The sequence below is a fragment of the Thunnus thynnus genome, chromosome 2, assembly GCF_963924715.1.
Source record: "Thunnus thynnus chromosome 2, fThuThy2.1, whole genome shotgun sequence".
Classification (NCBI taxonomy): Eukaryota; Metazoa; Chordata; class Actinopteri; order Scombriformes; family Scombridae; genus Thunnus; species Thunnus thynnus.
Window position 1 is genome coordinate 21,205,246 of NC_089518.1, and position 14,252 is coordinate 21,219,497.

General features: G+C 40.0%; 1 protein-coding gene across 2 annotated transcripts in view; it reads right to left on the reverse strand.

Moving 5' to 3' along the window:
• wscd2 (WSC domain containing 2) overlaps positions 1-14,252 on the reverse strand; it is a 40,493-nt gene that overhangs the window by 20,665 nt on the left and 5,576 nt on the right. The window contains exon 2 of one of the 2 annotated variants that reach the window (XM_067609917.1): positions 3,687-3,737. The exons of the other annotated variant lie outside the window; for it this stretch is intronic. The gene's annotated coding sequence lies outside the window, so the exon portion shown is untranslated. The remainder of the gene's footprint in view (positions 1-3,686; positions 3,738-14,252) is intronic. 2 annotated transcript variants of the gene reach the window in all.

A 14,252-nucleotide genomic window follows, 5' to 3' on the forward strand; every position in this document is an offset into this window, starting at 1 on the left:
CATCTCTTAGGAGTGCGTGACCCCTGAAAACTGGAGTGTGAACATGACTGCTTCCAATAATAACAGGATCACAGTGCCAAAGCAGTTTTCTTCGCTTAATGTTTGGCAAAAGTAACTGTGGTATGTGCTACAGTTTTGGCTTCCCATTTTCTTGTCAGACATTTTAATTAAACCAATGTTTGATCTCAGTGTGTGCCCACATTAGTGATTGGCTTAACCCTTGGGTGGTGTTCGAGTCTGTGGGACCCGTTTTCAATGTTTACTAAAAGCAAAGTGATGCAATGTATTCTTTCAACCTGAGACTCATCGACCTTGGCTTATTTTCTGTGAAGAACATGTAAAAGAGCACATTTTCATTGAGTGCACACTGTGCAATTCCCTAACCATTTATATTACATATGTGGTGTTCAGGTCCACTGGACTCAAGGGTAATAAAAGTGTGGGAATTGTAGGTGAAAACAAGTAAACATGGTAAAAATGAAAGAAAAAGGTTTGCTGTGTACTGGAATGGGAAATTGCTGATCACTCAATAAACACACAAAGAGAGCATTGTTAGGTTATGAAATAATGTAATCAAATAATACAATCAGAAGTATAATGTATCATATTTCTGGAGACAAAGATACCACCTAGCTATCTTTTCTTTGTCTGAAAAGTTGGCACTTAACCAGTCCCTTAAATACTACTTGTACAGAATTTAAGACATCTGTTTACTAACCTTACAGGTCAGCAACCAACCCTCAGATAGAAACACAAGTCAAAAGTTCAACTAACCTAGGAACAGTCTTTCTTCACGACCATATATGACAGTACATAACCATGCACCAAGTAGCATCACAAAATAACATTACTACTATATTAAATTAAGGACAAACCACATTATCCTCTAAAAGCTTATCAGATTTATACATAAACATCTACATAACTATAGTCTATCTTATCACTGGCTCAGGTAAAAGTATAACAGAATTAACTTAACTGTTAAACACACAACTGCCTCATCTTACACCGCAAAGAACTAATTTTAGAATAGACACAGCACAGAGGAATTTAGTACATGTGTGAAACACAAACTAACACTAAACTGAACTTAAAGACTTTCTGAAACATGTATGATATATTCAAGAAATACATCAAATGATAACCTACTATTCAGTTTTCTTTCACAGTACCTCCACTCTGTCTTCCTCCTACCTGGGCCTGCTACAAGGTTTCAACATAGCACCAAGAACCTTTCTGTCGCTATTCCTGCACTCTTTACCCTCTGTAGTGTGTGAAACTACACACACACAGTCAAGATTGCAACACTGTTACATTTCAAGCACCAAGAACCTGTCTGCTCCCACATATTCCCGCACACTTTACCCTCTGTAGTGTGTGAAACTACAAAATGTCTCACAGGAAGCTGAACAATGTTATTTCAAAACATTCTATATTTTCTCTCACTATATCCCAGCTGCAAAAACAACAATAAACAGCTTTGTGTGTGTGGATCCTTATCACAATCCATCAATATGGCAAAAGGATTCCCTGCTCAAGGGGCCTTAGAAATGAATTTAGAAGAGAGAAGCTTTGGAAGATGAAGAGTTTTCAGAATATGAGGACCGCACATCTGTCAATTCAGTCTGACAGTGAGTTAGAAGAAGAAGATGAGATTGACCCTCAGCCAGGCCCCAGGACCAGCCTGTCATGAGCCTGCAGGAGGAGAAATATGGATGTCAAAAAATGGTGAAATTGAATGGTCTTCTTTCCCAAGGAATGAACCAGCCTGCATGGCTGCCAATGTGATAAGGGTGCAACCAGGGCCGACACAGATGCCGGTTACCCATGTTCAGGACATAAAGTCTTCTTTTGAACTTTTCATCCCAGACACCATCCAGAAAATCATTCTGGACTGCACTAATCTGAAGGGAAGGTGTGTTTTTGGAGAGAGCATGAAAGAGATGGACCAAATCCATTTACATGAATACCTTGGGGTTCTCATTGCTGGTGTTTTCAGATCCAATGGGGAATACACAGAATTCCTGTGGGATGCAGAAACTTTTCTGTGCAACGATGTCTCTGGAAAACTTCCACATTATTTCCAGGATTATCTGCTTCGATAACTGAGACACCAGACCATCTCGGCGGCAGAGAGATCAGGTTAGTGTGAGGGAAGTGGGTGGACCGCCTTCCCCTGTTTTACAACCCTAGGACCAATGTTACAGTTGATGGGCGGCTTATGCCATTTAGGGGCTGCTGCCCCTTCAGGCAGTGCATACCATCTGGTACGCAAGAAGTCCTGAACATGACACAGGGACTCTGTGGCCACAACATCATATGTGATAAATGTTTTTACTTCGCACAAGCTGGGACAGGAGCTCCTAAAGAGGAAGCTGATGATGGTAGGAACAGCAGGGAAAAACGAGCCAGAGCTCCCACCGCCGGCTGTTGACTACACAGAACAGGCCTGTTAATTCATCCAAGTTTGTGTTCATGGCCGACACATCCCTGGTGTCTTACATGCCAAAGAAAGGCAAAAATGTGGTATTCATGTGTACGTTGCATAGGGATGGGACAATCTGTGACCAGGAGCATCAAAACCTGAAACCTTATAGGATTGCAATGCCACACACAACCCTTTTGTCATCTGGATGGCATTAAACCCGGACTGGAAGAGGGAATCTCCGGAGGAGACAGCTCTTTCTTGAGGAGCTGGACAGGGCATTGGTAAAACCTCAAATCCAGAGGAGACAACAGCCTCTGCAGCCATTGTGAGGAGGATTCAGGAGGAGGATTCGCCCAACCCACAGAACCATAGACTGCAATACCTGAAGTAAGTGTGAGTGATGTTGTTGCATATGTAGGCCTACGTGTGACTTTGTTCAAAGCAATAAACATCAATAGTGATAAAAACCTTGTTTCATTTATAATTTTTTTCAAGATAAACATGATTTATTCCACCCATGTTTTGAGCTAAATGGCAACCATTAACCATATATGTTGTCTATATTGCTTGTAATTGAGATAAAGTCAACATCTGTTAGGTATTTTTACATAAATTGTTATGACTGTATTGTTTTAAAAACCCAATCATGTTGTGGGTCCACCATTCCTACGAACATTGGGTGAGTAACAAAAACACAAACACTACACAATGGCCCAGTGCAATTAATTACTAGTAGCCACTCAAAAGGAAGCTCATCGGCAAAGATGTTTGCAAGAATGTCTGTACAGTAACAGATTATATAAAGCCAGGAAACCAGTTTTAAAACTCTTGAGAAGCTCTTGCTGTAAAATGATCTTTATTACACTTTCTCCCAAACCAACAAGATGGCTGAACAATTTGCTACGGATGACATCCACCCCTGCGTCAGTGTTGGCAGTTGAGAGTGTCACTTTACATATCATGTGATAAGTTTTCTAAAAGTAGTGCTCCAGTATGCATGTCATGATTTGGTGTGGGCTATAGGTCATCTCTTCCTAGACTCCCTGCTTGTGATCAGTCAGGACATCTTGCAGAAGAAACATATAATAAGATAAATGATAAAATAAAAATAAAACGAATCTTTGTTGGAAGGATTGTAGAAAAACTGGAGATTGGTGGCAGAAAGATATTCATTGCCTCTCGCTCTCATTTCATTAACCTCTCATTAATGACCTGCTGAGAGGTTAATGACACGAGCTGTTAATGAAAATGTTCTCACTTGGGACTTCTGGTGACTTCATTAGAGGAATTGCAGCCTAGAAACAGAGCTCTGTAAGACAAAAAAAGTGACAACTATAGTTACTAGGGGTTAAAAAGCAGAAAGAGAGTACCCCTACAAAATGAGTTTAACAACTAGACAAAAGAATTCCAGCAAACAAGACACCTCAAAAGAAAAGGGAGATAAACACAGACCGCCAAGCCCAGTTAGCTTAAACACCGCTAACAAAGGTCAGTCAGACAAAAAAGTACTAGAAAAGTTGAGGAAACTCCATAAAGAAAATCAAGAAGGACATAATCACACTAAGATGTCCCTCGAACGACTGGAACAAGCCGTTACAGCCATAAAAGACCAGATGGTTGAACATGAAGAGAGAATTGGAAAGACAGAAGAGGGACTTAGCACAGATACAGCAATGCAACACCACAGGGCGCAAATATACTTGCTTCACTGTCATATAGACCCTCTAGCAAAATGTGATGACCTCCAAAACAGACTGAGACGGAACAACATATGAATTTTCCAAATCCCAGAAGGAAAAGAAAGAAGAGATACGGTTGAACGATAATAGTGAGGTTCCTTGATGCAGCAGAAAAAGACGCAATCATATGTCAAGCATGGAGCCAGGGACAAGTTTTCTTTCTAGACAAGTGGATCTTCTTCGATCAGGACTTCACTCCTGACCTACAAAAGAAACGAGTTAAAGTCCACAGAGTTATCAAACAGCTTAAAAAGAAGGACAGACAAGCAAAATGCTTGTACACAAATGAAGCTTAAACTGAATGACAAACATTATGGATGCTGTGGAAGTTGGCTAATGTTTATACAACTCAAACTTATGTTTTTTTGGCAATACCATATAGAGACTATGGTTTATTTTAATTTCATCAGTTATAATATAAGAGGAATTAACAACCCAATCAAAAGGAAAAAAAATCTTAGGCACCTAAAGAAACTGCAGTGTTCTGTAGCTCTGATTCAAGAAACACACCTGATACAGAACACTGAAAACTAAAAAGAGAGGTGGGTTGAGAGTTGAGAGGGTTGACCAGGTCTATAGTGCATCATGTGGGAAGAGGAAGGAAGGAAGGAAGAAAAGAGGGGTTGCTATCCTTTATACTATGACAATGAGAGAATTTTTCAAGATGATGAAGGCCGATATGTCATGGTGACTTGAACAATGCCCCTAACTGAGACTGCCCACATTTTTTAAAAAGGATTGCAGCTCTTTTGGCAGATAAGAGCAAAGGGATTATACTCATAGGGGTGATTTTACCTGTGTATTATACACCAAATTAGACAGACTACCTGTAATAATAAGACCTCAGTCTAAAATGTTGAAGGATTTATCAGGTATGATGAAGTAGTCAGGCTTAATGGATGTCTGGCGTCATCTTCACCCTTGTGAAAGAGACTTCACATGTCCCAAGTACATGGGACGGCCTCATTTTGAATCCTGACAGTTCTGCTCTGAATAGAAAAGAGAGGAATAATAGCCCGCCTACTGACTGTAAAAATAAATCACAACACAAACAAATCACAAACACAAATCACTACAGGATGGACTGAGAGTAGAAATAAAGGCCTAATTTGTAAAATGTGGGGTTTTAAAGCCCCAGTCCATTAAAGGTTTTCAGCACCTTTTCCATTGCACATAGTAGTAAATATTTCTAATTCCTTCAGCAGCTGAGGAACCAATCGTTACCATAGGATGAGGTGGGAATGAGAATAAACTGGAGGACTTGAAGCATGTACATAAGCTGATGTTCACACACTGCAGGAACGCTGCGTATGTATGTCAGCTCTCATCATATGTAGTAGGGGAGTCTTTGAGAGTCATTCTTTTGATGTATTCATTTCAGAAGAGGGGCATTCGGCGGGCATCAAAATGTCTGCACACAGAAGCCTTAGAAGAAGTCTTGCAGGTTCGTGGCGCATCAGCTCGTCACAGTATGCCACTGCCCTATTTCCCAACATCAAAACCTGTCAACTCTTTTAAAAAGTAGCAATTTCATCATTTTTACTCCCGTACCAATCTACCGTACCAATCTAAACGTCAACATGGCCAATTTATTGTTTGATTTTAGCTTATCACAGATACAGAATATCAGTATCAGCATATACGTCAACTAATGAACGCTTGTCCATAAGAGAGCACTGTCACATCTTGCCTGGATTTTCTGTGTTCTTTGGAGTTTCCCGTGTTTCATTTCTGTTGTCAGTCCTTCTGGTCATATGGTTTTGTTTATGATTTGGGTGGTGGGTTTAGAGGACTGCATTATTAGTTAGTTTGTTGGGTTGTGTACTTGGGTTTGTGTTTGTGGTTAGTCTTGGATGGGTTAGCGTAGGTGGCGTTGAGTTTGTTTTCTGGGTTTTAGTTTTCTGTTGCTCTGTTTCCTTTGTGTGTTCGTGTACTCCTCCACACCTGCCCTGCATTTGGACTCGTTAGCCCTGCCCTGCTCTGTTTTCCCCACACCTGCCCTGTGTTAGCCTCGTCAGCCCTGCCCTGCTCCCTGTGTTTCCTCAGACAATCAGTATGTATGTTCACTCCCCTCTCCTCCACCCATCTCCCCACCTGCACCTCATCCTCCTCCTTAGTTCACTTTCTTTTTAAGTCCTGGTTTTCTGTTCAGTCCTTGTTGGATCGTTTGTTTTGTCTGCTAGTTCTGTTTGGTTCTGTTTGTCTTGTACTGTTCTTGACAATTTCAAGATTAAAGGAGATTTTCGTCAACTCTGCATTCCAGCCTCTGCATTTGGGTCTACTCCTGCTTCCCCAACCTGACACACTGACAAGTTTATTTTTTCAACTCTACAACGTCTCGCTCTTGTTTATCATTCAAGCTGAGTGATATTGGGTTGTACAAATAAACCTTCACTCAACATAGGAATGGAGCATGTGCCTTACATGCTAAAGGTGTTTTTGCCCAGTAGTTTTAAAGCATTGTAGAGCTGCAACAATTAATCAACTGGTCGATTGAAAATTGATGAGAATAGTAATCGGCTACAATTTTGATAATCAATTTATCATTTTCTAAGCAAAAATTCCAAATATTCTTTGGTTCCAGCTTCTCAAATGATTTGTTGTTTTTCTTTCTCAAATATGACAGTAAATTAAATATATGAAGGTTTTAAACTGTTAATAGCTGACCGTTCATAATGAAAACTAAATGATGAAATGAGAATACAATTAGCAGATTAATAAATAAGATTAATCATTTAGTTGCAGTTCTACAGCATTGGTAGTACAGGGATTCCACACTAAACCACCATTTTCTCAAAAAATTCAGGTTCTGGTTGACAGAAATCAGAGACAAGATTTGACCCTTGTGTTGTGTGACTGGGTTTGAATTTCTTGTGTGTTTGGGGGTTTTTTTGCAAGTTCTGAAAGAGGCACTTACTGAACAAATAGATATATTCTGTCTATTGCAGTGTTTAGCCCTGATGGTTACACCATCCTAAGGCCTGTGGTTAATTACAAGTACCAGTGCATTTGCCATTGGAGATGTTGAACACACCAATCACAGGAACAGTTTTTAAGTACGCCCTATGAGGCTTAAAATTTAAGCTCAGGATGGCAGGGAAAAGCTCATTGTAATCCTGATAATACTCAATGGTCCATTAAGCTCAGTAGTGACCATTTACTCTGAAAGAGAAGAGGTAAATTAAAGGGTCTAAAAATAATGTAATCCTCCTCTTTGACTGGTGCATAGTGGCATTAAGTGGCAGTGTTGTAATCGAGTGACTGATGATCATGAATGTTCCCTCAGTATATGGTGATAAGCGACTGACATGGTCAAAAAGAAAATGGGAGTGAAGGAATAATAGCTCCATTGTGACTGTGGGTACAAAGGAGCAGAGTTCAATTAGGCCTTGGCAAAAAGAAAAAAACTGAACAAATTATTTCCACAAAATCTGGATCAGCACTAATTCTTCCACTTGTAGACAGCATGGAGTCTGTTTGTAAGTGTGAAGAAGTGAGAGAAAAAAGGAAATGAAAGAACCTTTAAAAATATATATTTATATCTTTGATGACACTAATGATGTGTCACTGCAAATCTCCAAAACAGAAATAACTCAGATCCCTGTTGTGCGAGTTTCAGACCCACCCTTGGTAGCCGCCGCGCCCGAGGTCCCTTTTGGCCACATAGATGGACATTTGAGAAACATTCACTTGAATCGGTCCTCTCTAATGGCTTTATAAAAGAAGTAATTATTCAGCAGTGGGGAGCCGCTGTCAATGGGAGATCAAATGATGTCTTCCACTATCCAACCTTAACAAAGCTCTTCATTCAGGGCCTGACAGAATATCTGCAGTTTTTTTTTCAAAGAGAAAAGAGCTTTTTTTTCCCCTTCTCCTTTCCCACCTCCACTAAGCACAGAGGATCCCTCTGCTTTAATTAAAAGCGAATTCTCCCAGCTCAGTTATGCCATGAATCTCAGTCCTCTATGCTTGAATAGACTTAAGAGGGGATTGCAGAGGGTTTCAGCAAATGTTTAGTTGGTGAGGAGGAGGAGGAAAGGTAGGAAATAGGAAATGCCTCTGTATGGAACTCGAGAGGCAATTTTCAACAGCACATCATTAAGCTGAGCTGTGAAGGCACAAAACAGTCGAACAACTAAGAAATACAGTTATTTATTAACTGAAAACAAGGCACTTTCTTTTTCCATTTTACTGAGGAAGTGTTCTTAAATGTACCAAACAGTGGGTGTTTTGGGTGTTTAGCTCAGCTATTTTGGACCCTATTACCACTGAACATTTTTTCATTGTAATGTGCCTCAGTATTCATTATCTGTAAAGTTTGAAAAACTCTCATGTCAAACTAGAGGCAAGAAAAACATGACTTCATTCTGTTACGTCAATAACGTCAATAAATTGGTGAATGCAAATGTGATTATTTGTCTACCAAAATCTCTCAAGCTCACAAATCAACATCTGGTTTGTTTGATCCATGCACTTTGTACTTTGTGGCAAACAAGGTTAATTGTCCTCTTGGCACTTCTGTGCACGGATTGCCAGATTCGGACAATGAGCTGCGCATAGTCACTGCATTTGGCCAAGAAATAGTTCCAGTGAGTAAGACCCCATATAACAAACGTGTGGAATGCATTTCCTTCCTCATAAAACATCTGTTGCGATACTTTTTTAAAAATTTTAAATCGTGTTTACATCCATGTTTGCCTGCTAGCTTAGTGTCCCTCTTCACTCCCTTTGTTGCTAAATTACCACCACCAACTGTCAATTTGTGAAAATGCGTGAAAACAGCAAGATGTGAATCACATCGTCCACGTGCTTGTACATGTGCATGACTCACTTGTAAAAACATTACTCCATAGCGCTACTAGTGGCCAAATTCTCCACAGGGTACCTTTAATGCACAGACATGAGACTGATTTTGATATTCTCATCTCAATTTTAGAAACCAGGCATATTTTCCGAATGTTGAACTATTCCTTTATATCCCAATGCACAGATTAGGGCACCATAAATCTTTTCAACTTCAGTTTTTGGTCAACAATAATCACCAAATGGTCTGAGAGAAATTCCTCTTAAAAATGCCAAAATGAAGCTACTTGGTGGTATCTTCTCATAAACATGTAGATTTTGTTATGTGGGGTGGAACTTATTCTCAGAGGAAGATGTTGACACAACCGTCCCTCCGTATCACACAGCTTCTTCTGGTCTGTTGGACTATGTAAGAGCAGAAAAACAGCCTAGTGCTTGGTGGTGCAGTAAGAGGGGAGACAGACCCTCTACTGTCGGATACACCTTCAATCTCCTGTGTCAACGAGCACCCACTCTGCTCAAGTGTGCTTAAGCAAGAAGCTGAATTCTCCAGCACTGATGCTCTGCAGCTCGCCCTTCACTCTGACCTCCTACTGTGGGAGACGAATGAAAAAAGCATTTTTTGCACTTATTTTAAAAGCAGTAAAATGAATTATGGTTTTATTGGAATAACTTTCCCAAAGGCACTGACTATTGCAGTAACATGATGGACAACATGTGCTTCAGAAGCACTGAAGATCGAAATGAGATGGTGTCATGATGAGTGGCTGCGTTAGAAGTGATCAGTATTGACAAAATCTCACTTCCCTCTTTCTATAGTAATCGCTTGCTCCTTTCTATAAACCACAGTGTGGTCTCAGAGACTAATCCTACACAGCCGAATCCATTTTCAGCAAGAAAAATCATTGCACTTGCCTTTTTGCTTTGTTGATCCATCAAGTTTTCAGCTCACAGTTGATCAATTTAACATTTAAGATTTCGATCAATGTTCATCCTTGAGAATGAGATAAGACTGCGCCGTTCAAAAGAACAGATTAGGGCAGCTGCTAAAGATGTTGTCTGGACTACAGGGTTTGATCCTGACCCTCATTGCCACATGCTGGGATCACTTGAGACAATACAAGATCCTGAAACAGCATGCTGCTGTCTCAAGATGAAGCACAGTAAACAGTAGGTTTTCAGTCAATTTATCTTATTTATTTTCCAGTAAATAAAGAGGAATATTTTTGACTGGGAACCTTTTGTTGCATGCCATACCCCTCTCTCAATCTCTGCCCATGTTTCCTGTTTATAACTCCACTGTAAACAATCTAATAAAGGCAAAAAGTCTAAACTATTAGTATGCAGTCTATGTTGCTTTCACCTCCTACACATACATAATAACCCAAAGCTGAATTTTAGTATTTCACTCCCATGCTTGTGGAGTTGTTCAAAGTCTATCTGGGGAATAAACACTAACTGAAGTAAAGGAGGATGAGCAGGTTGGAGGAAAGTCCTCAACTTTATCAAAAAAAACCTCCGTATTAAATTGAATATCACAAACTGATGCTCTGACTTTATTTTATTTCTAAAATACAGAGAGAAAGCACGGCACGAGAGCTGTCGGCTCGTCCGTCACCGAGTGTTGTTGTGCGCAAGTGATTTTAGCTGTTTGTGATGAGCTGTTCAATGTGCACAATCACGCAGGGCAGTGAGCTGGGAGCAGCGGTCTGGATGCATTCATTTGAGGAACATGACGTGTGTGTGTGTGTGCTGGGTGCTCTGTAAGCATGCCTTGTAAAATGTGTACTGAACCATGGGCTTCATCAGCATCACGCAAATCTGCCTATAAAGGTCGAGCAGCACCAGAGGCCTGCTGTCAACATATCCTTTCCAATTAAATATGAACATCATTAGAGGTCTTGTTGCTCATACGTTTTATTTTTAGTCAACTCTTGTTGTTGTCATTGTGTCCTCACTGCTGGTCTCATCAGCTCTATATGAAATGACATATGACTGTTTCTAACTGACAGTATATCTACATGTTTAAGTCTCTACAGCTCCACTTGCTATTTAAGATGGACATGTATTTAATAAAGATGGACCTGTGATAATATTTGTAAGCTTGGACACAAACTAGGTGGGTTTAATGTATGTTTATGTCTAATCTTGAAATAATGAGAGCACAACTTTTGTCAGAGTAAAGGTTGATTCTCTTAAGGATATTGAAATGTTTACATATTGTAGTCTGCAAATGAGATCATGATGATGAGCTCTCTTTACCCTTTTCTTGCTTTTTTTTCTATTGGAGGGAGTAATGAATGTGTAAGTGTTTATATATGTATGCATGAATACCTGTATTATACTTCTTATATGTAGGTATGCACATGTCTGTATCCATTTAAGAGAATTTACAGGTATGCAAGTTTTCTCTCTCTACATTTTATTTATTTATTTAAATCAATAACATTCTATAATTTTGCTATACACTTAGTTGATTTATTTATATTTTTGTTAATACTTTGCTGTTATTTCATTCTTTAAATTATGTTTTTTTAGGACAGCAGAATGAAGGACTTTCTTTGATTTCTCAATAAACCAGCACTACCAAAAATGTATTCAGTTCATTTCAGCAGACACTGTAAATTGCGTTGTTTCTTCCCACTGCAGGGCTCAAGTGAAAGTGAAATATTTCGTTTACTAATGCTTTCTATAATAATCGTATTGTTTCAAGATTCTGACAGTGTTGCCATCAGTTACCACATGGACCTAACAAGAAAAGGAAATGAGGAAAGGGTCACTTCTGCAATGATGGAAAGGTAATGTGTCGCAGGGGAGTACTGTGGTATGCAATTAAATGTGCCTAGGTATGTATGTATGCGTGTGCATGTGTGTGTGTGCAGAAGTAGAAATAGGCAAAGCATCTGGGGATTCAGGCTTTCTGACAGCTGCCTGCTTTGGGCTCACAGGAAGGAGAGAGAGCCTCGGCGCCGCAGCCTCTCCTAAGATGAATAAAATATGACGAGCGCATACAGTAGCGTTTCACTGTTGCTCTCTGATGCAACATGGAACAACATTTCTAAAGCAAATGAAGAAAGAGGAGGGCTGTGTGTGAGTGTGGACGTGATGTGTGTATTTACGACTGTGTCAAAGGAGAAAGACGCAGAGATACAGAAACGGTAAAAGACAGAAAGAATTGAGCGAGATTAACTACTCACTCACTAATTCTCTTAAAATAATACATGCACTTTAGTCCAGTGTGGATGTAATGCATTTATTTATAGAGTCAGTCACAAAAGAAAAAAATATCACTTCCCACTGGTTGTATGAAGCCACACAGATAGTTTTTGCTTTTTAGTGCCCTGGTTTTTAGACTGTTTGCCTCTGAGTCCTAGACATTGTTTTTTACTGTTGAATTTTTAATGTCTTTTTTTTAATGCTGAAAGCACCACAAACAAAATTTCAATCACTTCCACTATACTGGGGTAAAGACAGAAATCTCAGAGGTTATTATAGATTATCTCAAAACCTTCATGTTTGGGTATCCAGGATTACAAGTTGGTGTGATGTTGATCTTCAGTATATTTATTGTCACAATAAGCAGTAACCGTCCAGCTACGACAAGGCCGACTACACAAGAAACTCCTCTCACCAACCAAGGTCAGTTATCAAGCCCTAGTGCTTGAGAGTGCATGAAAACCAGTTAACAAACACACAGATAAGTCAAAAAGGACTGCTAACAGTAATGGATAAATGGTTGAAAAGTTCAATTTCTGCTACCCCGAGTGATAGTAGAATAAATGCCCAAATATCAACAATGTGAGGGTGTATTTTGTGGATCCACATAGACAATGAAGGTGTGTTTGAGTCCATCTCAGTGCTGTAGAGATATATCTGACAGAAAAGGTATAACAAGGCAAATATTGCAGCCTGTGAGACGGTGCAGACAGACCGTGTTTAAGTTGCCGTGGTTGACTGAGGAGAGGGTTGAACCAGGAGTCAGTGAAGCGCTAAGTGGGAGCTAGAGCTGAGTCATCCCCCCCCCCTCCCCCCCGGCAACCTTGGAAAGATATCTGCACCGTCACCGAGAGAGCGGAGGTGATGAAGGTTGACACAGAGTGGCGATGAGCTCGTGGCTGACCGGCCGTGCCTCATTTACTCCATGTGATAGTTCCTAACATCACGGCCAACCTGGTGCAGCTTTACTGACAGATGGAGAATATTAATGCTGCGGAGGAGCTCATGTGTGTGTTCTGCTTACAACCAGATTCAGAAAAGTAGCTGATAAGGGGATAGACTTATGCGCTCATCCTGCTTGATGCCGCTAGTGTCGGAAATTAATGGAACAACATGTAAGGCTGGGTATAAGAATAATAAGCCCTTACTTTAAGGGTATATAAATAGACGAGGCTTGGTTACTGTTGCACATCTTTCAGATGAAATCCCAGTAGATGCAATTACTGAGCACAAGACTATCATGAGAATGTGCTACATTTACCCTTTAATGACATATTCCCAACAGGAAATAAGCAAAAGTAGTTTATCCCTTTAAATGCTTGAGTATCCTGTTATTCACTGATAATCATAGGGGTAGATGGGTAGTTTGGGGAACCAGTATGGGAACAGAGGGATACACATCTTTATTGGGCCAAGTAGTTTATTTCCCAGCAACCTGACAAATTTCTCTAGCAAGTGTGACAGTACAATTAGGGCCCAGTGCGCTGAAAGGAGATCTGAAGCCGCTGCTGACACTGACTGCACAGGCTGACAGACCCAGAGGGGGCTCCACTCCCTCTGATTCTTTATCACAACAGGGCTCCTGCTGCTGTACTAAAGTATTGTTAAGACAGGGCTTATCAAAATCTCCTGACATCCTCTTTAAAGAAAAGCCTGTCTAATTCTTCACAGTGCAGTCTGGATGTGGATGGATGTGTTTTCACAGATCGACTAACATTGCTCGAAGTGATGTTCTCAAAGCAGAGTAAACACCACGGAGCTGCTCGCTAATATGGATATATCAACTTTATCGACCTAATGGAGGTTTAAAAAGACTTCTTTATATATTTGCTATCATTAGATTTTGCTTCTGAGCCAACATCCTAAAACTTGTTTATCTTTCTTCTCAAATCATTCAGTTTTCTTCAACCTTTTAGGATATAAATAATGTTAATGTGGGGACTCATTTAGGAGTATCAACAGAACTTTAGTTTAAGGTTGCACATTACCCAAAGATAAATGGCTCTCAGACTAAAACACTGGAAGCACTCAGACCATTTTGTCCTCCAGTTTCCTTAAAGTGGAGT